Source organism: Ambystoma mexicanum, chromosome 2p (genome assembly GCF_040938575.1).
Source record: "Ambystoma mexicanum isolate Mex_15411 chromosome 2p, UKY_AmexF1_1, whole genome shotgun sequence".
Classification (NCBI taxonomy): domain Eukaryota; kingdom Metazoa; phylum Chordata; class Amphibia; order Caudata; family Ambystomatidae; genus Ambystoma; species Ambystoma mexicanum.
In genome coordinates, this window is record NC_090923.1 from 10,303,607 (window position 1) to 10,330,048 (window position 26,442).

The 26,442-nt window shown below is 50.2% G+C and overlaps 1 protein-coding gene across 1 annotated transcript in view; it reads left to right on the top strand.

Moving 5' to 3' along the window:
- The first annotated feature begins 5,209 nt into the window (after nt 1–5,209).
- The window catches only part of LOC138566135 (zinc finger protein 268-like), a 170,215-nt gene continuing 148,982 nt past the window's right edge, over nt 5,210–26,442 (top strand). The window contains exons 1-2 of the mRNA XM_069643140.1: nt 5,210–5,381; nt 19,039–19,104. The gene's annotated coding sequence lies outside the window, so the exon portion shown is untranslated. The remainder of the gene's footprint in view (nt 5,382–19,038; nt 19,105–26,442) is intronic.

The following is a 26,442-nucleotide window of genomic DNA, read 5'->3' on the forward strand; positions in this document are numbered from 1 at the left end:
TAAATCTTTGAAACACTGCTGGAGCATTAGCTAAACCAACGGGCATCACATGGTATTTGTAGTGGCCAAAGGGCATGCAGAAGGGCGTCTTCCATTCATCACAACTACGAATCCGAGGCAGATGATAAGCTCCTCTTAGGTCTAGCTTGGTTAAAATAGTGGCCCCATGGAACGCCTCCAGAATATCTGGTATGAGTGGAAGAGTGTACTTGTCTTTACGGGTGACCTGATTTAATCCTCTGTAATCAGTACATGGCCTTAATTCAGCAGTATCTTTCTTAGGAATAAAGAACAATTCAGGCTCCTGAATTAAATTGTTTGTTAGGTTTGACCCAGTCAATGAGCTAATCAATGTTCCGAGGCTAAGAACAAGGTGTCCGCCGACCAATTGATGTAGGGTTTATGCAGGCGAAGCCAGGGGCAGACCAAAATAAGGGGACAGTGCCCTGCATTAATGAGATCAAACTGGATAGTTTCGAATAGCACGCCAGTTTCATGATGAGTGGTGAGGTCTGTTCTGTGATGGGTCCAGAGCTTAAAGGAGTACCATCCACTGCTTCCACTGCATAGATACGGATGTGGGATCCCACCTTAGGTTATGTTGAGAGGCTGAATGATCGTCCATAAAATTCTGGCTGCTCTACATGCAATGAGAGCTGGAATGTTTAGAATGGTTCTGTTTGTATGTTGTAATTCGACTTTCAAAATCACCATGTAGGTCTCATGATGATGTAATGTTTGGGAACTCAGCATTTTTCCTCCAACCGTAGTTCCTTCTAAGGACGAGGTTTGGCGTTACCCACCGAGCGTGGTGGTGCTACAGGGGAGTCTCGAAGCAGATGTTTATTTGACCCACAGTACATACATAAACCTAAAGTTCTGCGACAAGTCTTTTCTTCTGGGGACAAGGGTCCTCCGGCACTGCCAATTTGCATTGATTCATCTTCGGGCATAAGCTTTGGATGGGGTCGAAAAGGATCTGCAAGTTTATGAACCCTTCCCTTCCTCTTCTCAGCATGTTGCTCTTATCTTCGGCAACAAGCAGAGGCAGCCACCCTGGGACAAGCTGAAATGCTGAAAGGTATACTGAAATTCTCATTTAGGTAGCACCATCTTCAAGGAGCGAAGATGCCCATAGGGTATCTGCACCTCCAGCGCTGCCAAAATGACCAGGAACTCGGGAGATTCCTAACAACCCCCTCCAGGGAGAACAAGTGCGATGGACAAAACCAGTTCCTCCAGGGACCAGGACCCCACTCCCCCCTGATCATTCAAATAGGACACGTCAGTAGTATTGTCCATCTGAACCAGAACAGCCTTCACGTGGATCGATTTCTGGAAGAACAACAATGCCCTCAGTCCTTCCAATTAGAGGACCATCTTTTGTCCTCCAGAGTCCACCGGGCCTTATGAGACAAGCCCCAGAGACTGTCTTCTCTCCCCAAGCCCACTCAATGGCAATGGTAGTAAGTATGGTCTGCACCTCCTGGGACAAGACCGCCCCTCTCCGGAGATGAGAGCCAAAGGACCACCACTGTAGAGACATCCGCAGGGCCAGCGTGATCGGGAGCAAGGAGTTGTAAGTATGGACATCCTCTGAAGCTGGCCCTCACTTCTCATTGTGTCATATCTGAGAGCCCCACTGCCAGTCCTCATAGCCCCTGTGCAGCATGCAAAGGCCACGCCTTCTTTGCCCTTTTGTACCAGCAGTCACATGCTCACTGCTCAAGTCCCTACACTCTGTTCCATCACTCACTTGTGCCACCCCTTACTGTTCCCTTGTGCCTTCCTCATTGCCTCATAGAAAGTACTATATTGAAACCGATGCTGCTGGCATACCGCTCCACCTTTCAGGAGAAGAATTTTGTCTTGGGCGGGTAAGAGCCCATTGAAATGAATGGTCGGGTGAGAGTCTTGACGGGTGATTGAATTCATCCCAAAGCGGGTGACACCTCCTAAAGCATGTGAGTTGAGAGGCATGCTTCCTGGATTTAAGATGAGTACAATGTGCCTGGCCCGGTCATGGACACAGTCCAGCTCACTTGCGGCCCCAACACAACTGATGACAAACTTGAAAATAAAATATATAAATTAGTGTTGTCATTTTAGGCATGCCCATGGCTGACTACCTGTTTACTTCCTGCTCAGACCAGGCGTGCAGTCCGGCACCCGCAAGCAGAACTCGTAGTGTGGTGTAGAGGTAATAATGGCACCGGTAGCACTACCAGTGCCGTTGTTGCCTTTCCGCCACGCTCATACTGAGGGCCAGAGTCTCCGCTGGCTATCAGTAACACAAAGAGTATCTCTAAGAATTCTGGCACTAACTCATAAATGCCTCTCTGACCAAGCACCCACCTACCTGGCCAATAGATTTACTATCCACACCTCTAACAGACCCATACTTGCCAACCAGGGGTGTTGCTAGGTCTGGAAAATATCCGGGGCTATGCTAATTTTGGGACTGTCTGGACTTGGGGCAGGCTAGCCTTTTTGGTTGTAACCCCTTAGCTTCTATCCGGGGCTACAACCAAAAGACCCCGGGGCTATAGCCCCCTGAGCCCCCCCTAGCAATGCCTCTGTTGCCAACCCTACCGATTTAGGTTGTAGGATACCGCTTTTTATACAGTCCTCCCGCCTAACGATTTAGTGACTGATTTAAAAAAATATATATTTTTTTAAATTTATTTTTTTCTTTCTTTGGCCTGGATTTAGCAGCCTGTTCAGCCATGGTTGTAGGGTGCATAAGTACACAGAATCCAAGGAACGTTCTTCAGTGGGTATTTGTCCATGTGTCCAAGCTGCTGCTTTTATAATGGTGTGTTCTTACTGGCAGCAGTTGGCAGACCAGTGCGCCAGTGCAACCTCCCAAGACTGTCAGAGGCGCCCGTGAGATCCGCTCCAGCACTTCTGGATATCAACAGCCACATGGTTCACCGTACCTCAGCTCCCCGGTGCCAGTCGTCTACATTCTGGGACGAGCCGCTGAAGCAATGGTGAGCCACTCCTCCTAATGAGTTCTGGCAGGTGTGAGCTGGGAGGGAACCCCACGTTTCAGCCCCGCCCTGCATGAGTCTCTCCACTTCCACCCAACTGCAAGTGCAATATGCTATTTCTTCAGCGTAGCTGCACAATGCTGCACCCCTCTCTCCGGCACGTGCTACATACTTGCCAACCCTACTGATTTAGGTGGTAGGATACTGCTTTTTAAGCAGTCCTGCCGCCTACCAATTTAGTGGCAACAAATACCGATTTTTTCAATATTTGTGGTCACAGAATGTTGGCATGTATGCAGACCTCTCAGAAGTGCCCAGTCTAACTGCCTCTCTATACCCCACTTCAACCTTCAGAGATCAGAGGGGATCAGTTTCCCAGTCCTGGTGGCGAAACTTTGGAACTCACTACCTAACCCTCTCAGAGTGGAACCCTCCTTCCTAGCGTTCAAAAGGTAGGCCAAGGCCTGGCTGTCTGCCCAAGACCACCCACCCCTTGAGTCAGACTGTTCGCTAACCACCCTTATTTCTAGGCCTATTGATTACCTCCTTGTTGTATATTCTTGCACAGATGACAGGAGGCGTGATGGCAGGCTGGATGGCTTTTATTTAACAAATAACAAACTGCCATCAACATGTAAGTAGTGCAAGGCCTGAGGGCTAGGCAGGATTGCCTAATAACAGTTCCTGGGCTGAGAGACAGAAATCAATCTTGCCGCATCCTCTGGTGCTCCCGTAAAGCACGCGAAGCGCGCGGGGGCGGTCCTAGCCACCAACGCGAGATCTTGCGAGAGTAGGATACTCTCGCGATATCTCTACACTCCTGTTGTACATATGTAATTTTTATATCCATATAATGTGAAATTGCATCTTACTTGTAAATGACTCCCTCTTCAGTATATTATCTGTAAATCTGTACTACATTTGTATTCTAAGTGATGCGCCCAGATGCCCTTGGGTCAGGTGCCATACTAGTATGGAATTCTGAAAAAAAAGCAGGCGTTAAATCCCTCAACCCGCAAAGGGACCTCGTAGTAAGGCGGTAAGGATTTACCGGTAACGGTAAATCCTTACTGCCATCTGTGTAATGAGGACCATAGACTTGCACAACAGCACGTGACGACTACGGACTATAAAACACCCCCAAGCACAGCCAACAGTCCCACCGGGCTGAGGCTGCCAACAGCACATCAGTGCTCTCTTGCACTTTTCCAGCTTATTCCCACTAACCCACCCCCTCTCGTCCCCTTTTTCAATGCCGCCAGAGCGCCAGGGGACCACTTTGGTGGTGATAGTGCGTGGTACAAATGTCCTTAAACATTAACATATAAATAAATAAAATACAAAAATACATATACAAAATACTCTTACAGTACGGACGTCTTTGTTTGGATCTACTTAGGAGTTGTGGATAACGTGGAAGGTCATACCTCCTGGTAGGGTAAGAGCGAGGGGGAAATGCTTTAAAAAAAAGAGTTCCTGGGATGGCAACATGCACGCAAATGCAAGTACTGGTACGAGGAAGAGTAGGACAAAGAGTAATGCAGATAACCGGTAAGTAACACAAGCATTCTAGTATTGAATTAGTGTCTCTACTTTTTCTTCGGAGATTTCCGGGTGAATTTCGGAAGTAGAGCTTCACTACCCATGTTCTTTTATTATCCCATTAGTGCGCATGCTCAGGGGATCTTTCTCTCAGCATAGAAGGCGCTTCCTGCATCCTCTGGTAGATGGCGCTACAATCTGGGGCGGCAAGCCATCCGTTCTTGAGGTCACCGAAGTGCGCGGCAGGGTCCACTTTCTGCGCATGCTCAATGTACTATCCACTTCCTGCGCATTCTCCTTCCTTATCAATTCTTGCCGGAGATCCACACTGCGCATGTTCTCTTATAATGCCATCACTGCGCATGCTCAGAGCATCAGTGTCTCAGCCCTGAGCGTGTCTATCAGAGCAGGCATCCTCGGTCATGTGGAAGTGTTGCTCTTTGTGCTGTAAGTCTATCTGATGGTCTGGAAAGGGTAGATCCTCAATGCGCATGCTCCTTAGATTGTACCAAAGGATTACAAATGACATGCTCATTTTAGAATCCAATTTCTGCGCATGCTCCTCCCCGCTTCCCCTTCCTGCAAGATACTTCCCGTGTCCCGTGTCTGCGCATGCTTCCGCATTAACCCTCTGTGAGCGCATGCTCTGTTCCGGACAACGTTTCTGCGCATGCTCAGAGTATCAGTGTCTCAGCACTGGGCGTGTCTATCACCTCTGAGAGGTGGGGGTCGTGTTCCCGGGACCCCCTCCCTGTCTCCTGATCCTTTACATCTCAAGTCCTATATTTTGGAATGGAAGACGCCCCCCAAAGGATGAAGCAGTAATAATGGCATAATTTCCTGCAGGTGAGTGATCTGCAGCTGCTCCACTCTCTTGCAGTGAGAAGAGTCTTCTGAGGGGAAATGGTGACTTGTCTCTGCTTTTCCTTCACTGACCTTCCATTAAGCCTTTCTCCTGTGTATGGGATGGAGGCGGGTGATGCTGGTGGGGCGGGGAGGGGGCTACCTAACCTTCCATTAAGCCTTTCTCCTGTGCATGGGATGGAGGGGGGGGCGATGCTGGTGGGGCGGGGAGGGGGCTGCCTAACCTTCCATTAAGCCTTTCTCCTGTGCATGGGATGGAGGGCGGGTGATGCTGGTGGGGCGGGGAGGGGGCTGCCTAACCTTCCATTAAGCCTTTCTCCTGTGCATGGGATGGAGGGGGGGGCGATGCTGGTGGGGCGGGGAGGGGGCTGCCTAACCATCCATTAAGCCTTTCTCCTGTGCATGGGATGGAGGGCGGGTGATGCTGGTGGGGCGGGGAGGGGGCTGCCTAACCTCCCATTAAGCCTTTCTCCTGTGCATTGGATGGGGGGGCAGGTGATGCTGGGGGGGCGATGCTGGTGGGGGGGGGCTGCCTAACCTTCCATTAAGCCTTTCTCCTGTGTATGGGATGGAGGGTGAGTGATGCTGGTGGGGGCGGGGAGGGGCTGCCTAACCTTCCATTAAGCCTTTCTGCTGTGTATGGGATGGGGGCGGGGAGGGGGCTGCCTAACCTTCCATTAAGCCTTTCTCCTGTGTAAGGGATGGGGGCGGGTGATGCTGGTGGGGGCAGGGAGGGGGCTACCTACCCTTCCATTAAGCCTTTCTCCTGTGCATGGGATGGGGGTGGGTGATGCTAGTGGGATGGGGAGGGGGCTGCCTAACCTTCCATTAAGCCTTTCTGCTGTGTATGGGATGGGGGCGGGGAGGGGGCTGCCTAACCTTCCATTAAGCCTTTCTCCTGTGTATGGGATGCTGGGGGGGGCTGCCTAACCTTCCATTAAGCCTCTCTCCTGTGCATGGGATGGGGGGCGGGTGATGCTGGTGGGGGCGGGGAGGGGGTGTCCATCCTTCCATTAAGCCTTTCCTGTGCATGGGATGGGGGGGCAGGTGATGCTGGGGGGGCGATGCTGGTGGGGGGGGGCTGCCTAACCTGCCATTAAGCCTTTCTCCTGTGTATGGGATGAGGGGGTGGGTAATGATGGTGGGGGCAGGAGGGGGGCTGCCTAACCTTCCATTAAGCCTTTCTCCTGTGTATGGGATGGGGGGCGGGTGATGCTGATGGGGGCGGGGAGGGGGCTGCCTAACCTCCCATTAAGCCTTTCTCCTGTGTATGGGATGGAGGGCGGGTGTGATGGTGGGGGGGGAGGGGGCTGCCTAACCTCCCATTAAGCCTTTCTCCTGTGTATGGGATGGAGGCGGGTGATGCTGGTGGGGGGGAGGGGGCTGCCTAGCCTTCCATTAAGCCTTTCTCCTCTGTATGGGATGAGGGGGTGGGTAATGATGGTGGGAGCAGGGAGGGGGCTGCCTAACCTTCCATTAATCCTTTCTCCTGTGTATGGGATGGAGGCGGGTGATGCTGGTGGGGGGGGGAGGGGGCTGCCTAACCTTCCATTAAGCCTTTCTCCTCTGTATGGGATGAGGGGGTGGGTAATGATGGTGGGAGCAGGGAGGGGGCTGCCTAACCTTCCATTAAGCCTTTCTCCTGTGTATCGGATGGAGGGCGGGTGTGATGGTGGGGGGGGGAGGAGGCTGCCTAACCTCCCATTAAGCCTTTCTCCTGTGTATGGGATGGAGGCGGGTGATGCTGGTGGGGGGGGAGGGGGCTGCCTAACCTTCCATTAAGCCTTTCTCCTGTGCATTGGATGGGGGGGCAGGTGATGCTGGGGGGGCGATGCTGGTGGGGGGGGGCTGCCTAACCTTCCATTAAGCCTTTCTCCTGTGTATGGGATGGAGGGTGAGTGATGCTGGTGGGGGCGGGGAGGGGCTGCCTAACCTTCCATTAAGCCTTTCTGCTGTGTATGGGATGGGGGCGGGGAGGGGGCTGCCTAACCTTCCATTAAGCCTTTCTCCTGTGTAAGGGATGGGGGCGGGTGATGCTGGTGGGGGCAGGGAGGGGGCTGCCTACCCTTCCATTAAGCCTTTCTCCTGTGCATGGGATGGGGGTGGGTGATGCTAGTGGGATGGGGAGGGGGCTGCCTAACCTTCCATTAAGCCTTTCTGCTGTGTATGGGATGGGGGCGGGGAGGGGGCTGCCTAACCTTCCATTAAGCCTTTCTCCTGTGTATGGGATGCTGGGGGGGGGGGCTGCCTAACCTTCCATTAAGCCTCTCTCCTGTGCATGGGATGGGGGGCGGGTGATGCTGGTGGGGGCGGGGAGGGGGTGTCCATCCTTCCATTAAGCCTTTCCTGTGCATGGGATGGGGGGCCGGTGATGCTGGTGGGGGTGGGGAGGGGACTACTTAACCTTCCATTAAGCCTTTCTCCTGTGCATGGGATGGGGGGCGGGTGATGCTGGTGGGGGCGGGGAGGGGGTGTCCATCCTTCCATTAAGCCTTTCCTGTGCATGGGATGGGGGGGCCGGTGATGCTGGTGGGGGTGGGGAGGGGACTACTTAACCTTCCATTAAGCCTTTCTCCTGTGTATGGGATGGAGGGAGGGTGATGCTGGTGGGGTGGGGAGGGGGCTGCCTAACCTTCCATTAAGCCTTTCTCCTGTGTATGGGATGGAGGGAGGGTGATGCTGGTGGGGTGGGGCGGGGTGGGGAGGGGGCTGCCTAACCTTCCAGTAAGCCTTTCTGTTTCCACAAATATACGCTGTGGCACAGTTCATCGAGTGTGGAGCATTTTTTCTTCAACTCTTTCCTCAAGGGGTAGGGGTCAAATGCCCCTTTGTTGCCCCACATCAACTGCAACATCTTTTTGAATTGTAATACTTAACCAGGCGCATGGAAACGTTTTCGTAGTTGGTACAAAGTAAAACCCCACCAGTGCGGCATAATCTGTTTCTGAAGTAACCAACTCTCTGTGCTGCCTAAATTCTGGTATGGCTCAATATATGTTGAATCGGGGAAAATGATGCCACAAATCTGTTCTCCAAAAGAGGAGACACCACACACGTATTTCAATCCTCAGTACCTAGAAGAGAAGATCTGAGATATAAATTTATTAAATTAGAAAGAATCTCAAAAAAAGAAATTGATAAATTCTGGGAAATCATCTCCCTGAAGAACTATTTAGACAATGGATTCATACCTCGAGGCCTAAGGATACGGATCTTCCCTGATTTCTCAAAAGATGAGGACAAAGGCTGAGCGGAAGACTGGGAAAAGAATCTGAACACTAGCTCTACCACAATGCTTGAAATCCTTATTGAACATGCCACAAGGGAACAGAAACGAGCTAAGGAACAAATAGATATCATTACAAAAGAAATTGATGAAACACAAGCATTAGAGACAACTAAGGAGAAACATTTCAACACAATGCACAAAATACTCATGGAATACCAAGATGAGATTAAGATACGGAAAGTACACAAATTCTATCGAGATGAACGAGATTAACCCGAAGATAAGGTTTATACCTTCCAAAAAAAATATAATAAAGTGTCTAAACCATCTTCTAAGGAAAGTACACCGAATACCTCACATGGTAGCTCTGATGTGGATTCCGAGACTGATAAAGAGGAATCAAGGGAAGGAGATCGGAATACTGAAGGCTCTGGTTTTTTGAACCAGATAAGACGTTACAAAAAAGGAAATAGATTTGCCAATACCAAACAAGTCCGTTTTCAGACAATTTCACCATCAAACCCCAAACCAATACCAACTGGAGGAGAGAAAGGAGGGGAGGGGGGTTCAAGACAGCGGAAACCCAGATGCTTTAGAGGATCACAGACGTTGGACAAGAGCCAGAGCTCGGCTAGCTACAGGCACGAACCCAGTGACGACCTTGTAATGAACATCTCATCGAAAGAACTAACAGCAGATGAAATCAAACTACTTAATAAAGGCCTTTCCTTTGCCCCTACGTACAGATATGATCAAATTCAAATACAGATTGACCTGTTCAAATTTACAAGGAAATTAAAACTAAAGAAATTGTTTTGCTACCCAAGTTCAACATTATCGACCTAGAAAAGAAAACCTGTTGCCAACTCCATTCTCCATACAAGATATAGAGAATATCCATCTATTGCGAACCCTTCAAGTAGATGATTTGGAACTACATGAAACACTGCATGATCAGAAAATCAAACCCATTAGCTTCACTACCCAGGAAATGAAGGTTCGATCCAAATTTACTCCGCAATTTGGTCAAGATAACATGATCGACTCCTTCCATCAAGTAGTTCAAATGGAGATTAATAATCTCTTTGAGCGAAAGAACAAGTCAAACATGAGATTCAAGAACAACCTGACCCAAGTGTCATGATCTCTGCTTCCAAAAGGTCAGGGTTTTCCCAACTCCCTTGGAAGCAGATCCATAACCCAGGTTCCGAATGCCAACCAGTCCCAATTGGGACCTTTTGGACCCAGTCCTGGCGCCAGTGGCACCAGGCTCATAAATATGCCCAGTCCCAGCGCTGGAAGCGCCGGGCTCATAATGCTTGGGTGGACTTACCTGCACCAGACCATGCTGCTTACTTGCCTGTCAGTTGAGTCTCTGATCCTCTTCTGTTTGGAACTACTTTTCCTGTTGGGTGGGGCAGGAGCCACTCACTAGATTCAGAACACTGGAACTCTTCTGGAAAGCAGGAACTCTTTTCTTACCTAGGCGTGGCTGTGGAAGGAGACACCTAAGCACTACAGGAGGCTATTTAAACCACACCCGATGGATGAATCTTGCTTTGCGTTATTCTGCATCCTCAGCAGCAGAACGCTCATCGTGTCTTCTGCATCTGATCCTGGGCCTAAGGAAAAAGGCTTACCATCCTGAATCCAGTCTTCAGCAACACCTATAAAGACAAGAAAGAACAGGTTAGCATTACGGTCTTCAGTGACAGCTCTTCACTTACCTGGTCCATCGGCTGTCACCAAGGCCTCGCGCTGCATTCCGGCATCTGAAAGACAAAGGCTTACCTACTCTTTGTGCGCTCCGGAGGTCTTCACACTGCATTCCGGCATCTGAAAGACAAAAGCTTACCAACTCTTCGCACGCTCCGGAGGCCTTCGGCGCTGCATCCCGCATCTGAAAGACAAAACAAGGTGTGTTTAAAGACATTGGGGAACTTTAATACTCATGTGCCATTACTCCTTTCCACATCTAACCCAGTGGGTATTCCGGCACCCAGCAGCCACCCCGAACTTGTACCTGCAAAATAAAAAGACAGTTAGAGCGCATCGTGAAGCAGGCAACAAGCGCTTACTTACGTGCTTCCAGGCGCTTCTATTCATCACACGGGCTCCATCTTCAACTCACTTCAGCCCGCCATCCGCCATCGCCGGAACCCTGCAAAACAAGAGACATCATTACTAAAGACTTTAAAGACATTAGAATTACTCGAAACTTACCGTTCGTGCAGTAAACGACGGACAGCAGTCCTCTGAAGTCAAGAGGCCTGCTCCCCTTATCCAGTGAAGAAACTGGTTACAGCACCCTGCCTCGAGGCAGATGGAGAGCACGGCGTTCACTTACCTAAGGTGAGAGCGTTAACCTTTGGGGTTCTACAGGAGAAGAGAAAGGGAAGAAGAGAGAGACATTCAATAACCCAGTTCATTAATCCCACATTTTCTATCTGCAGACATCTTACCCTTCGAGCCAGACATACAGTGCACAGAGGTCCAGCCCAAAGAGCCAGCCGGGTGTTACACATCACCTTTGAAGATACGGTATACGCCCAGTCAAGACCGGCGCCTCTACGGGAATCAGGTGAGCGTTACACCAAGAAGAATCCAAAGCCTTGAAAAATTTGCAAATGGACCAATCCATAGTTATTAAGGAAGCTGATAAAGAGGGAAAAATAATCTTAATGGACAGTGCTGACTATATACAAATGGCTGTGAATCATCTAACAACCCCCCTTTGTTATGAAGAACTTCGAACAAACCCCACTATGGAAATTAAAAACCAAATAGCTGAGCAAATTCAAAATTGGGAAAGGAAAGGCCTCATCACTGACAGTGAAAGAACTTATCTAACTGTCTCACATCCTGTGGTCCCGACCATATACTTTTTACCCAAAGTACATAAAACATTCAATAAAATACCGGAGGGAAGACCAATCGTCAGCGGTATTGGTTGGGTCACAGAGAAGATTAGTGAGTTTATTGACAATAGCTTAAGCCCACATGTACCTAAAATCAGAGCTTTTTGTAAAGATTCTACTGATGTCATCAAGAAATTACAGCTTATCAAATGGGATGAGTCTTACAAACTTGTCACTTGGGATGTCCGAGCTCTATATACCTCGATTAAACACGAGACAGCTATCAAAACTATAGACTACATTTTTCATGGGGAATCTGCTTCACATTACCATTACATGACCATGCTGAAAGAAATGCTGATATTTAACTTTGGAGAACAATATTTTCATATTTGACAAGAAATATTACAAGCAGAAACAGGGAGTGGCCATGGGTGTCAAATACACACCGGCCCTTGCAAACCTTTTTATGAGCAAGTTTGAGGACAAATATGTCTACACAGATCCAAATGCCCATGACAAAATCGTGATGTGGAGGAGATTTATCGACAATATTTTACTTATCTGGAAAGGTAATGACCAAGAACTACTGGAATTTAGAGATCGTCTTAACAACAATACAGAGGGGATTTTTCTTTCAGGACCATCCAGTGACTCCACCTTGGTTTTCCTAGATCTCACCATTTATGTGATGAACGGCAAATTACTGACAAAGGCCCTCATTACAACTCAGGCGGTAAGGGGTTTACGGCGCCGTAAACAGCGCCGACCCTTACCGCCTGAGTACGACGTCCCTTAGCGCCATGGCGGACTTAACACCTGCTTTTAGCAGGTGTTAAAATCCATGGCGCTAAGGGACCATGGAGTTAATTACGCCTTCCCCACTCCCATTATGCCCTATGGGGCAAAAATGGGAATGGGGAAGGGTAAATGGGGATTGGGGACTTACCGCCCCGCCAAGGTCGGAATGGGGCGGTAAGTCCGCCAACCACCATGGCGTAAACGTAGTTTACGCCATGGTGGTAAAGTCACGGCCCAGGCGGTAACTTACCGCCTGGGTCGTAATGAGGGCCAAAGACTTTCCGAAAACCAACTGAGGCAAATTCAACCCTTTTTGCAACTAGTTGTCACCAACGAACAGTTATAAAAAACATACCGAAGGGTGAATTTGTGAGAGCCTGTAGAAACTGTGGTAATACTAATGACTTTAATGAGGAATGTGATTTATTGAAACACAGATTTCATCAGAAAGGTTACAAAAAGGAACATATAGACACGGCATATGCAAAAGTTGAGACCATGAATAGGGATGTAATCCTAACACAAAAGATTCCTAAATGATCAGAGGAATTCAACAAAGTCAGCTTTATTACAACTTTTTCACATGACAACTTTGAAATCAGAACAATACTAAACAAGAGCTGGCATTTGCTCAAACTGGATGATCATCTCAGAGATCATATCGACGAAAAACCTAAACTAATTTTCAAAAAATCAAAATCTTTGAAAAATATACTCAGCCCATCCCTACTCCCTGATTTACCAACACCAAGACAAGAACTATGGTTGTCGAAGAAAACCGACAGGATTCAGGAAATGTGGATTGTGTAGTATGTGCAAATTAGCACATCATAACACAGAGATTTTTTCAGATTCAAGAGGAACTACTCTCAGGATCAAAGATACCATCAAGTGTCGTAGCAAATACATAGTATATGCCATAATATGCACATGTGCACGCGTATACATTGGGAGCACCATGAGAGAACTCAGGTGTAGAATACGCAAGCATATTCATACTATGAGTAAATCTGATTCCACACTACCACTTGCACAACATTGGCAAACCAATCATCAATTGGATGACAAAATGAATGTGAGGTTCATCGGATTGAGGCAAGCCTCTCTAGGTGAGAGGGGCGGTAACAGAGAGATCCTCCTTCACCAGATGGAAGCTCACACAATTTGTAAATTTAGAGCAACAGAATTTGGCCTGAACCAAGACCATGAAATGGCGTACTTCCTCTAAGGGGGAAATAACACATAATGTTTCTAAAATGTATTCATTTGTTCCTGCTGATATTTTATCTGTATTACAATACTGAGGGCCTCATTACACGGTAGGCGGTAGGGATTTACCGGTACCGGTAAATCCCTGCCGCCTTACTACGAGGTCCCTTAGCGGGTTGGAGCTTTAACGCCTGCTTTTTGCAGGCGTTAAAAACCAACCCGCTAAGGGACCTAGGAGCTAATTACGGCACTGTAATTTACGGTGACGTAATTAGCGCCTTCCCCATTCCCATAGAGCCCTATGGGGCAGAAATGGGAATGGGGAAGGGCAATGGCGGAAGGGGGATTTACCGCCCCTCCAACCTTGGGATGGGGCGGTAAATCCCCTTTCCGCCGAGGCGCCATGGCTCACCGCCTACCGTGTAATGAGGCCCTATATGTTACTCTTTGTTCTCAACTAGCATTTACAATACTGAAGTATTTGGAACTTTTTGGCTTTACAGTTAATTTGTTTATATGCCATTTTTTTCATGTAATCTCAGGGATGTAAACACATGCTTAGCGTGAATGGTATTTTGTTCAGCCGTGCCCCCATCACCTTTGTCACTGTGTCACTTCATCTACTACTGCAGCTTTTTTCTGCTATCTGGCAATATACTGAGATATTTATTTGCCTATTCTTTTTTGCCTTTCCGACCACTCTGCACGATAACAACCGTCCATAGTATTTCACTTGACTTAATTGATCACCTGTAGATTTTAGGTTTAACTTTTTTATAAAACTTCTTCATTTTTAGCACTGCCGTCCTAGCATGCTAAAACTACAGCCCCATGGGGACCCTTTGTCTATTTCGACGATTCGTATTCCCTTTTCTATAATTTGAACTCCTAATATGGCGCTCATTTATTTTGCCTGACTCTCCGAATATTACCTGATGGAAATAGTAGTAGGACTAGGGTTGCCTAGACAACCCTTGTAAACCTGGGAGAAACCGCTTTGCCGACCGACCCAGACGAAAGGAGATTGAGTACAAGCCGGAGGTAAGCTGCAGCACATTTCTTTTGTGCTTTCAGCGCTTTTTTGTTGGCGCGTTCTGTCGCACGGCTGCAACTCGAGTAATGGGCTGGCCGTGCTTGGACCAGAGTAAGCGCATACTTTATACATGTAGCCGCAGCGTCTTTGGACTTAGCAATATTTGGTCTATGAGTACATTATTTGAATTGTTTTGCCGCGCTCCAGTCAAACGCTGTTTATCATATTTAGTATTCCATCATGCTAGGATTTCATCCAGTATTTACATGAACACTTTCTTACAAATAATTACTCATTTGTATAATTGAGGTTATTTTAATTTCGGGTAATTCACTATTGTAGGTTTTTCCACTTAGACATATAGGGCCTCATTACGACCTGGGCCGTACCTTTACCACCATGGCGTAAACTATGTTTACGCCATGGTGGTTGGCGGATTTACCGCCCCATTCCGAGGTTGGCGGGGCGGTAAGTCCCCAATCCCCATTTACCCTTCCCCATTCCCATTTTTGCCCCATAGGGCATAATGGGAGTGGGGAAGGCGTTAATTACGCCACCGTAAATTATGGTGGCGTAATTAACATCAAGGTCCCTTAGCGCCATGGATTTTAACACCTGCTAAAAAAAGGTGTTAAAACCTCCATGGCGCTAAGGGACCTCGGAATCAGGCGGTAAGGGTCGGCGCTGTATACGCCGCCGTAAACCCCTTACCGCCTGAGTCGTAATGAGGCCCATAGTTTCAATAATATGTAATATAGGAGACTTTGACAATATTGGATGTTTTAAATGACGAGTCAAACATATTTATTGTCTAAAATGTGATATTTTGGCATGAATCAAAACGGGGATTTAACCCATGACTTTCTGTTCTACTGAATAGAAGACTTTTGATTTGGAATATAGGTAAGGCCTCCATGGGCAAACCTCTATATCTATTATCTTAAGTAAGATTGATGTTTTTGTCTAAATACTACTAGATAATGACTTATGAGTATGTACTAATATTTTGTTGTTTTTTACCTTTTTGCTTTCTGTTTTCTTACCTTGAACACTCCTGCCCCTTCACCCCTCCCTTTCTCTCTGTGACTATTTTGAATGTAATTTAATTTAATCTTTTGTTTTCATGGTTTACTTCTACATGTGTTTGATTATGCATTATGATCTCTGATATATGTTTTTCACTATGAATTCGGCTACACATTCACTAGTTTTTATCACCAGCCCTGATTTGAAAAAGACACTGGTGTGTCGAAACACGTGTTATCCAAAAGGGCATTATAATCAATAAATTTCATTTTCCACAAATATATGCTGTGGCGCAGTTCTTCGAGTGTGGAGCATTTTTTCTTCAACGTTTTCCTCAAGGGGTAGTGGTCAAATGCCCCTTTGTTGCCCCACATCAACTGCAACATCTTTTTGAATTGTAATACTTAACCAGGCGCATGGAAACGTTTTCATAGTTGGTACAAAGTAAAACCCCACCAGTGTGGCATAACCTCCCATTAAGCCTTTCTCTTGTGTATGGGATGGGGCGGGTGATGCTGGTGGGGCGGGGAGGGGGCTGCCTAACCTTCCATTAAGCCTTTTTCCTGTGCATGGGATGGGGTGGGTGATGCTGGTGGGTCGGGGAGGGGGTTGCCTAACCTTCCATTAAGCCTTTCTCCTGTGCATGGGATGGAGGGCAGGTGATGCTGGTGGGGGGGGGGGGGCTGCCCAATCTTCCATTGAGCCTTTCTCATGTGCATGGGATGGAGGGCAGGTGATGCTGGTGGGGGGGGGGCTGCCTAACCTTCCATTAAGCCTTTCTCCTGTGTATGGGATGGAGGGGGTGAGGCAGGGGGCTACCTAACCTTCCATTAAGCCTTTCTCCTGTGTATGGGATGGAGGGCAGGGAGGGGCTGCCTAACCTTCCATTAAGCCTTTCTCCTGTGTATGGGATGGGGGTGGGTGATGCTGGTGGGATGAGGAGGGGGAGGGGACTGCCTAACCTTCCATTAAGCCTTTCTCCTGTGTATGGGATGGAGGGAGGGTGATGCTGGTGGGTGGGGAGGGGGCTGCCTAACCTTCCATTAAGCCTTTCTGCTGTGTATGGGATGGGGGTGGGGAGGGGGCTGCCTAAACCTCCATTAAACCTTTCTCCTGTGCATGGGATGGGGGGGCGGGTGATGCTGGTAGGGATTAGGGGGCTCCCTAACCTTGCATTAAGCCTTTCTCTTGTATATGGGGTGGGGGGTGGTGGGGCTGCCTAACCTTCCATTATACCTTTCTCCCGTGCCTGGGATGGGTGATGCTGATGGGGCAGGGAGGGGGCTGCTAACCTTCCATTAAGCCTTTCTCCTGTGATTGGGATGGACGGCAGTGATGCAATTGGGGCGGGGGTGGGGACTGCCTAACCTTCCATTAAGCCTTTCTCCTGTGTATGGGATGGGGGGTGGGTGATGCTGGTGGGGTGGGGAGGGGGCTACCTAACCTTCCATCAAGCCTTTCTGCTGTCTGTGTGTGATGGAGGGTGGGTGATGCCGGTGGGGCAGGGATGGGGCTGCCTAACCTTCCATTAAGCCTTTCTCCTTTTCATAGGATGGAGGGAAGGTTATGATGGTGGGGGCGGGGAGGGGGCAGCCTAACCTTCAATTAAGCCTTTCTCCTGTGTATGGGATGGAGGACGGGTGATGCTGGTGGGGCGGGGAGGGGGCAGCCTACACTCCCATTAAGACTTTCTCCGTATGTGTGATGGAGGGCAGGTGATGCTGGCAGGGCGGGGAGGGGGCTGCCTAACCTTCCATTAAGCCTTTCTCCTGTGTATGGGATGGAGGGGGGTTATGCTCGTGGGGGGGAGGGGGCTGGCTAGCCTTCCATTAAGCCTTTCTCCTTTGCATGGGATGGAGGGCGAGTGATGCTAGCGAGGGGGAGGGGGTTGCCTAACCTTCCATTAAGGCTTTCTCCTGAGCATGGGTTGGGGGGCGGGTTATGATGGTGGGGTGGAGAGGGGGAGGGGGCTGCCTAACTTTCCATTAAGCCTTTCTCCTGGTCATGGGATGGGGGGGTGGGTGATGCTGGTGGGGAGGGGAGGGGGCTGCCTAACCTTCCATTAAGCCTTTCCCCTGTGTATGGGATGAAGGCCGGTCATGCTGTTGGGGGCGGGTGATGCTGGTGGGGTGGGCAGGGGGAGGGGGCTGCCTAACCTTCCATTAAGCCTTACTCCTGTGTATGGGATGGGGGTCAGGGGATGCTTTTGGGGCGGGGAGAGGGCTGCCTAACCTTCCATTAAGCCTTTCTCCTGTGTATGAGATGGAGGGCGGGTGATGCTGGTGGGAGCATGGCAGGGGCTGCCTAACCTCCCATTAAGCCTTTCTCCTGTGCATGGGATGGGGGGGGCGGGTGATGCTGGTGGGGATTAGGGGGCTCCCTAACCTTGCATTAAGCCTTTCTCTTGTATATGGGGTGGAGGGTAGAGGGGCTGCCTAACCTTCCATTATACCTTTCTCCCGTGCCTGGGATGGGTGATGCTGATGGGGCAGGGAGAGGGCTGCTAACCTTCCATTAAGCCTTTCTCCTGTGTATGGGATGGACGGCAGTGATGCAATTGGGGCGGGGGTGGGGGCTGCCTAACCTTCCATTAAGCCTTTCTCCTGTGTATGGGATGGGGGGTGGGTGATGCTGGTGGTGGGAGGGGGCTACCTAACCTTCCATCAAGCCTTTCTCCTGTCTGTGTGTGATGGAGGGTGGGTGATGCCGGTGGGGCAGGGATGGGGCTGCCTAACCTTCCATTAAGCCTTTCCTCTTTTCATAGGATGGAGGGAAGGGTATGATGGTGGTGGCGGGGAGGGGGCAGCCTAACCTTCAATTAAGCCTTTCTCCTGTGTATGGGATGGAGGACGGGTGATGCTTGTGGGGCGGGGAGGGGGCTGCCTAACCTTCCATTAAGCCTTCATCCTGTGCATGGGATGGGGGGCGGGTGATGCTGGTGGCAGGGGAGGGGACTGCCTAACCTTCCATTAAGCCTTTCTCCTGTGTATGGGATGAGGGGGGGGTTATGCTCGTGGGGGGAGGGGGCTGGCTAACCTTCCATTAAGCCTTTCTCCTGTGCATGGGATGGGGGCGGGTGATGCTGGTGGGGGCGGGGAGGGGGCTGCCTAACCTTCCATTAAGGCTTTCTCCTGTGCATGGGTTGGGGGGCGGGTTATGATGGTGGGATGGGGATGGGGAGGGGGAGGGGGCTGCCTAACTTTCCATTAAGCCTTTCACCTGTGTATGGGATGAAGGGCGGGTGATGCTGGTGGGGGCGGGTGATGCTGGTGGGGTGGGGAGGGGGCTGCCTAAACTTCTATTTAGCCTTTCTCCTGTGTATGTGATGGGGGGGTGATGATAGTGGGGGCGGGAGTTGGGGTTTGTTCTTTGGACATTTACATTATATGCATTTTCTCTGGATGTGTTGTAAAGGCGGGAAGTATTTAATTTAGATCATTCTTATTCTAGATTAATCATATGATAATGCTTTGTTTTCTCCAGGCCTGAGAATACATAATCAATGTTTGGTCGTGTTCAGCAAAAAGTAAGGAGAAAAGGCTACAAAAGGTAAATTACTGCTGTGATATATGTATGACTCTCTGCACATGTTGCTCTTTGCTTCTGTCCCATGACTTTCGCACCATGCCTTCCCTGTCCCCCTTTCGCTTTCTCTACTCTTTTTCCTCCCCTCGTGCCAAAAGTGACCCTGGCAAAAGCTTTGAAAATTGCCCCATGTTGTGCAGAGCAAAGAGGGATGGCGAGCAATCCCAATACCCCAACAGAGTATTTGAATGAGGGCACACATTTGCATTTTTATAGTACAGCACATTTTAGGGGCCTGTGCAGACAAATATGTCTTTCTATCCATCAAGGAAATATAGAAATCCAATAATATTTTCCCCCGCCCTTTTCACACCTCTTACTACCCTTTATTAATAAGCTGATCCGGCAGCAATCAAAACCAGCTCCATGGAAGTCCCCAGACACCAAATAATGAACAGATGGCCTTTCAATGACAACATTAGCATTCCACAATGCAGGTATTTGTGTTCTAGCATAGGCACAGGACCCAGTCGAATAACAGCAGGTACGAGGCAGATATACAGGCTGTAGTGTAGATGTAGGAATCGGAGCAAGTACATCTAAAGTACATCTACCCCGGCATAGGCACAGAAATCACATTAGCAGCCTCATGGAATGTTTAAGTTCCCAAGTGTGGACACAAGACAGAGGGCCAGCAACATACAAGATACACATACCATGGCATAAGTGGAGGATATGGCAGCAACATGGAATATAAATACAGCATAAGTAGAGGATATGCTGGAACTCAGGGAATTCCTTTCCAGAGTGCAGGCAGAGTGGAAATGCCTGCAGGTGAGTGCCTCCTGCTTTCCCCTCTTAGATATGGCTACAACTGAAGTTACACAGCCACCCCCCCCCCGAGCCGTAGAACAAGCCGTGGAGGTGTCATAGGAGTCATGGAAATAAGAGTGAAGAGACAAGAGCTCAGGGCTTGCAAAATCTACTAGCACACTAGAATTGACGAGTAGTTTTTATGCAGGGCGAGTACCATTTGCATGATACTCATACTTTGCTGGTAGGTGTGCGGATTTTAGAAACTTCTTTTTCATTTACTGCAAACACGCTTTGTTGGTAGTAAATGGCAAATACAGGTATCACTGTGCATGTTTGACAGCATTGCAGCAAATATGAAGTGTGCTTATGGCGGCATGCACCATTTTACAAAAAGCACTGGCATATATTTTGTTACCATTAAGGCAAGTGAAGTTCTCTTAGGTCGAGTATACAAATGAAGGAATTCGCTCTGCAGGTATATTGGGATTTTTAAGAATTTACAAGGCCTGGTGCATGTATAACATTACGTAATACTCGCTCAAAAGCATTCACTCAGGATCTTTGCTGGTTACTAAATACTAAAACATAAGCATTTATTTTCATGAGAAGAGCCGACTGCAGCAAGTACTGGTCAACAGACAATTTTCCGTTGCTGATTAATCAGAGATGGGTAGAAATACGTCACACAAAAAGTTCCAAACTGTTGTCATCTGTTAGTAAGAGTTGGTACATTGAACAAGTTCTTTGTTATTAGTCACAATTAAATAAAGAGGATCAGGATGAACCCAGCCGCTAGGCTGTATAAAACGGGTGTGATCCCCGAGCCTATGTTTCCAAAGAAGTCCAGTCAGTAATGGATCCCTCGGTGGAGCTCCCATTTGTTGGAGTGAATCTCCTTTGGCCAGACTCTTCTGCAGATCTCTGGTAATTTGTAGTGCACTGGTTGATGCTTCAGGTTCATAAGATATGTTATGATATGGCATGTATAACGCGCCTATACACAAGTGTTTCAAGGCGCGACAAGGCAAGGGACAGGGAACAGAGGGAAGACAGAGACAAAGATCTTCGTAGGCCAGGTGACATTGAGATTGCGCAAGTGCAGGTGAGGGGGAATGGAAAAGTGTGAGGGGAGGGGCAGTGCAGTACATGGGATCAAGACTAGATATAAATAAACACAATAAATAAAAAGTACAGCCAGATGATACAGAAAACAGCCCCCAAGTGAAAGGGTTGCCTAGGGGACAGTGCAGGAGTGTAACTGGCGAGGAGGGAACCTGGGCCCGAGATCAGAGGGTAGCCAGGTGACCAGTCGCCTCTTTGGCCAAACACCAGAGTATCTCAAACCGGTGAGGGACCCGGTGGGTTGGCACTATTGTACCAACCCACCAGGTCCGTTTGCTCTTCCAGACTAGGGCTGATACAGGGTCTCACGGTCAAGCGTACCAATGGCCTTAGTAGATATTTTTTCCGCAAAATCGGCTTACTTTTGGAATGCCCTGCCTCGAACTATTGAGTCTCAAACTAGTCTTAAAACTTTTCAGGAAAGCTCTAAAAACTTTCCTATTCAAATTATCTAACAATCTACCCCGTCAACTATCTAACCTCTGCCTGTCTCGTTTTTATATGTTAAGTCTAACTGTGTTCATGTCTGCCCGCGGTGTTCTGGTGCATTACAAATATACAAATAAAATATTTCCAGATGTTCATATTTAACACCAAAAGCATGTATTTTTAGTAGAAGGCAAATGTGACGATGTTGGGGGAGTCTCCCGTGTTGTGTACGTGGTACACAAAGCGCGCATGCGCGGCCCAGCGGGCCGGCGCATGCGCGCCAGTTAATAAAGGCGGTGCCCGGGGCAGTTCGCGCCGGAGCGCCGGAACAGGCAGACGTCTCCGGTGTGTGTTCTTGCGCGCCGCATACGCACGCTGGTGTCCCGATCCAGGGGGGCCCGCACACCACCACAGGGCCTCCCCCAGGGCACAACACTGGCGACGAGGAGGTACGGTCTGCTTCCGTGCCCCGACAACCTCGGAGAGACGGAAGTCTGCCGTATTACGGACCCGCGGAGCGCCGACGGCCATCTTCTTTTCACTCGCTCCCCCTTCACGCGTGGCGGCAGTGGTTGCGGCCCGAAAGGGTGCTCGTGCGCCACTCGCCAGCTGTGTTGGAGGACACTGAAAATTTTTGGAAAGCCCACAGTCCTGCAGGCGCAGGGCTGTGGCAATTAAGAAGAAAGAAGTGGGTTTTTACACCCCAACACTACCACGAGACCAGGACAAGCCGCCCTTCTCTCAGGACAGACAACTGTGAGTACGTGGCGCGGACATGGGTGAAGAAGCTGACGATGAGGGTGCCGCCGCCCCAATCCCCTGCAGAGCTCGCAACTCCCTATCCCCCATGCCGGAATTCGATACTACTGGCCCCCCTTCCAAGCTGGGCCCGAAGTGGCTATTGTGGGTCAAAAGACTAGATATGTTCTTCAGGGCATCTGGGGTGGACGATGATGACACTAAAATCGCGACCATGATCTACTCGGCAGGCGCAGAAGTCCACAAGATCTACGACTCCCTCGTCATCCCCGTGGTCACGTATGACGCAGTCAAGCAGGCACTCAAAGACCATTTTCTCCCCATGGCTAACGTGGATTTTGACAGGTTTGTCATGGGCGCTGAAAGACAATTGGACGACGAGCCCCTAGACAAATTTTGCGCCCGCCTGAGACACCTGGCGACCTCCTGCAGATGGGTCAATGAGGAAGAAATGGTCCGCAACCAATTACTGCAGGGGTGCAGCTCCGGAAAACTTCGGAGGCAGGTATTGAGAGAGCCTGGCCTGACCCTCCAGCAAATTTTGGACCTGGGTAGAGCACATGAGCTGGCGGAAGCCAGAGGTGCGAGAATGGAATGATGAGGATGCATTTGCAGTGGGACGGTCAGCAGCGTGAAGGTCAAGATGGGCGCCGAGAAGGCCCGATACCACGCCCACACCAGGCAACGCCCCATCATGCTCATACTGTGGGTATGACCTCCCCCACAGTGGGGACAGCCCGGCAAAGTCGAGAACATGCGCCCGGTGTGGCACACCGGGGCACTATGCCAGGATGTGCCGAGCTGCTTCCCCCGTTGCAGCAGGAAGGGGACCGGAGAGAGTTGGACGAGGAGGCGCTCGCAGAGTGAGAGGCATCTCTTCGATCGATCAGGGCCTGCAGGACCTGGATATCGCGGAAGAAGAAGAGGAGGAGGAAGAGGTTTTCTTCATCTCCGGCATCGCAAAAGGTCCTGGCACGAGGCGCCAACCCACATGCACTGTCAACATCGATGACGTTCCCACCCCCATTCTCATCGACACTGGGGCTTCGGTCTGCGTGCTAGCCACCAAACATTATGAGGCCCTGCCAGGCCCACCGGAACTGTCAGCGTCCATGGCACGAATATATGCATTTGGGGGGGAAACACCCCTACCCATCCAAGGTGTGTTCGTTGCCCCAGTTTCTCATGGACAAAATACTATCAAAGCAAGGTTCTTTGTCACCAACGTCAGCCCACATTCCTTGTTGAGCTGTGCGGCGTCAGAAGCACTCGACATTGTCCATTTCACGTTTGGGGTATACCACGCCGATCTGAAAAGCATGCTACACAGGTTCGAAACTCTCTTCAAGGGCATTGGCAAACTGAACGCAGAGCCCATTCGCCTACACATCGACAAGTCCGTGAGGCCGACAGCCCTCAAACACCGCCGGATTCCTTTTCACTTAAGCCCAAGTGGAGGAGGAGCTGCAACAGTTAGTCGACCGGGACATCATTGAGAGAGTGGAAGGCCCCACCCCTTGGGTTTCGCCCATCGTAGTAGCCCCAAAGCCGAAACAGCCGGGGGCAGTACGCATCTGCGTGGACATGAGGCTCCCAAATGCCGCCATCAAAAGGGAGCGTCACCTCACACCCACTCTAGATGACATCGTCGGAGAACTTCAAGGCGCCAAAGTCTTCTCCAAACTGGACCTCAGGTCTGGGTACCACCAGTTGGAACTGCACCCCAAGTCGAGGTACATTACAACGTTCACTACTCACGAGGGGTTGTACCAGTACAAGAGACTTAACTTTGGAATCTCGTCCGCGGCTGAGGTCTTCCAGAATGCCATCAGAGGAGCCTTGTCCGGTCTGAAGGATGTCATTAACATGTCCGACGACATCTTGGTCTTCGCCAGGTCGGAAAGTGAACACCTTAAACGGCTAGAGAACACGTTTGAGAGACTACAGGCGGTAGGCCTAACCCTGCACCAAGAAAAGTGCGAATTCCTCAAAGACCGGCTGGAATTCTTCGGGTTCACCTTCCATGCGGGGGGCATATCCCCGGACCCTGGAAAAGTGAAGGACATAAGGGATGCGCCTCCACCCACATCACCGGCGGAGATTCGGAGCTTCTTGGGGATGGTCAACTACTGCGGCCGCTTCATCAAAGACCTGGCCTCTCTGTCAGAACCACTGAGGGCACTTACGAGAAATGACGTGGCTTGGCAGTGGACTGAGCTTGAACAACGATCCTTCAATGCCATCAAGGAAGCCCTGTCAGAGCAGGAGACAATGGCCTACTTCAACCCCAGCCGGGAATCGGAGATTGTGGTCGATGCCAGCCCGGTGGGACTGGGGGCAGTCCTCATGCAGGCAGACAAACTAGGGGCCATGAGACCCATAGCATATGCCAGCAAAGCCTGACCTACACGGAAAGGCGGTACTCCCAGATAGAAAGGGAGGCCCTTGCCATCCTGTGGGGGTGCAGACACTTCAGAATCTACATCCTCGGCAAACCCGTCGTCGTGGTTACGGATCATAAACCCCTGATTCCCATCCTGTCCGGAACGTCTTCCAAGCCGCCTCCCCGCATCGAGAGATGGATGCTGTCCCTCATCGAATACGGCGTCAAGCTAGTATACCGCCCAGGCACTCATAACCCCGCCGACTACCTTTCTTGCCACCCAGGCACGGGGAATGCCCAGAGTCCCGTAGAGATGTCAGACGCTGGGGACGCTGTGCATCTCGTCATTGAATCAGCCCTGCCAGTAGCCTTGTCGAGAGAGGACATTGCGGACGACTCGAACTCTGACGAGGCGTTCCTTAGAGTGAAAAGGGCGGTGGCCACAGGGGAGTGGCGGGACGTCCTCCTAAACAATGCCAGGAGGAACCCAGAGGTACAAAGGGACCTACAACTGCTGTGGAAAGTTCGACACGAGCTCTCGGTGTCCACGGACGGCCTGTTGCTGCGAGGGGACCAGATCGTGATCCCCAGGTCGCTGGTCATGAGAGTCCTCCAGTTGGCCCACACAGGGCACCAAGGCATGGCGAGGATGAAGGCGCGCCTCAGGCTGAAGGTCTGGTTCCCCGATCTGGAACACAGGGTAGCTGAAGTCGTGAGGACCTGCATCCCCTGCCAGGCCACAAGTCCTGCGGAAAGGGGTCCACCCATTCAGGCCATGGAACGGAGCGACGTGCCATGTGGAACAGTGCACGCAGATTTCGGCTCGACCGGAAGAGGTATATATTTATTGGTAGTCACAGACCAGTGGTCGAGGTACCCGGAAGTGGAACTCGTGGAATCCACCGCCAGCGATCACACCATCCTGGCCATGGACAAAATCTTTGCCACCCATGGGTTGAGATCTGCTCAGACAATGGAGCGCCGTTCCAAGGGCAGCGGTTTGCCAGATACTGCGCGGAACGAGGCATCAAGCACCGGAAGGTGACCCCGCTGTGGCCAAGGGCTAATGGAGAGGTTGAGCGTTTCATGCGGACGCTTAACAAAATTTTTCGTATTTCTGTCAATGGAGGGGAGGACCTGCGACACAACCTAATCGACTTTCTCCGTGAGTACCGGTCCACCCCACATCGGTCCACCGGAATCGCACCCGCCGAGGCGCTGTTCAGGCGAATACCCAGAGGGCTGATACCCGAAGCGGGAGACCGACGCCCAGGAGTGATCGATAGCACACAGGTGACAGCAGACAGAGCCACGAGAAACGAGAGCGAAACAACAAGGAGGAGGATGCTGGGGAAAGAGATAGCAGTAGGAGACACCGTCCTTGTCCGGAACAGGAAACCGGAAGGAAAACTCTCGATGACTTACGAAACCCAACCAATGGGAGTAACTCATGTCAAAGGCTCAATGGTCACAGCTGCGAACGCGCGAGGAACGGTGACCAGAAACGTGTCCTTCTTCAAGCGCATAGGACCCATGGCAGCGGAGGAAGAAACCGATCCTGACCAAGGACAAGCGGCAGAGGCGCCGCAGGAAGGCGGTGAACCGCCCGAAGATCCTGGGGGGCCAGAGAACCTCGAGAGAGGCTCGCCCAGGTACCCGCGCAGGGAAGGGCGCCGTCCCCCGCAAAGGTTCCAAGATTTCATCATGGACTCGGCAGCCTGAGTAACTAAGTCTGTTAAGTATAGTTTGCTTTGAGCCACGTTGGCTCCCCATGTTTAATGTGTTTGTTGTTTGAGGGGGAAAAGGAGGGATGTTGTGTACGTGGTACACAAAGCGCACATGCGCGGCCCAGC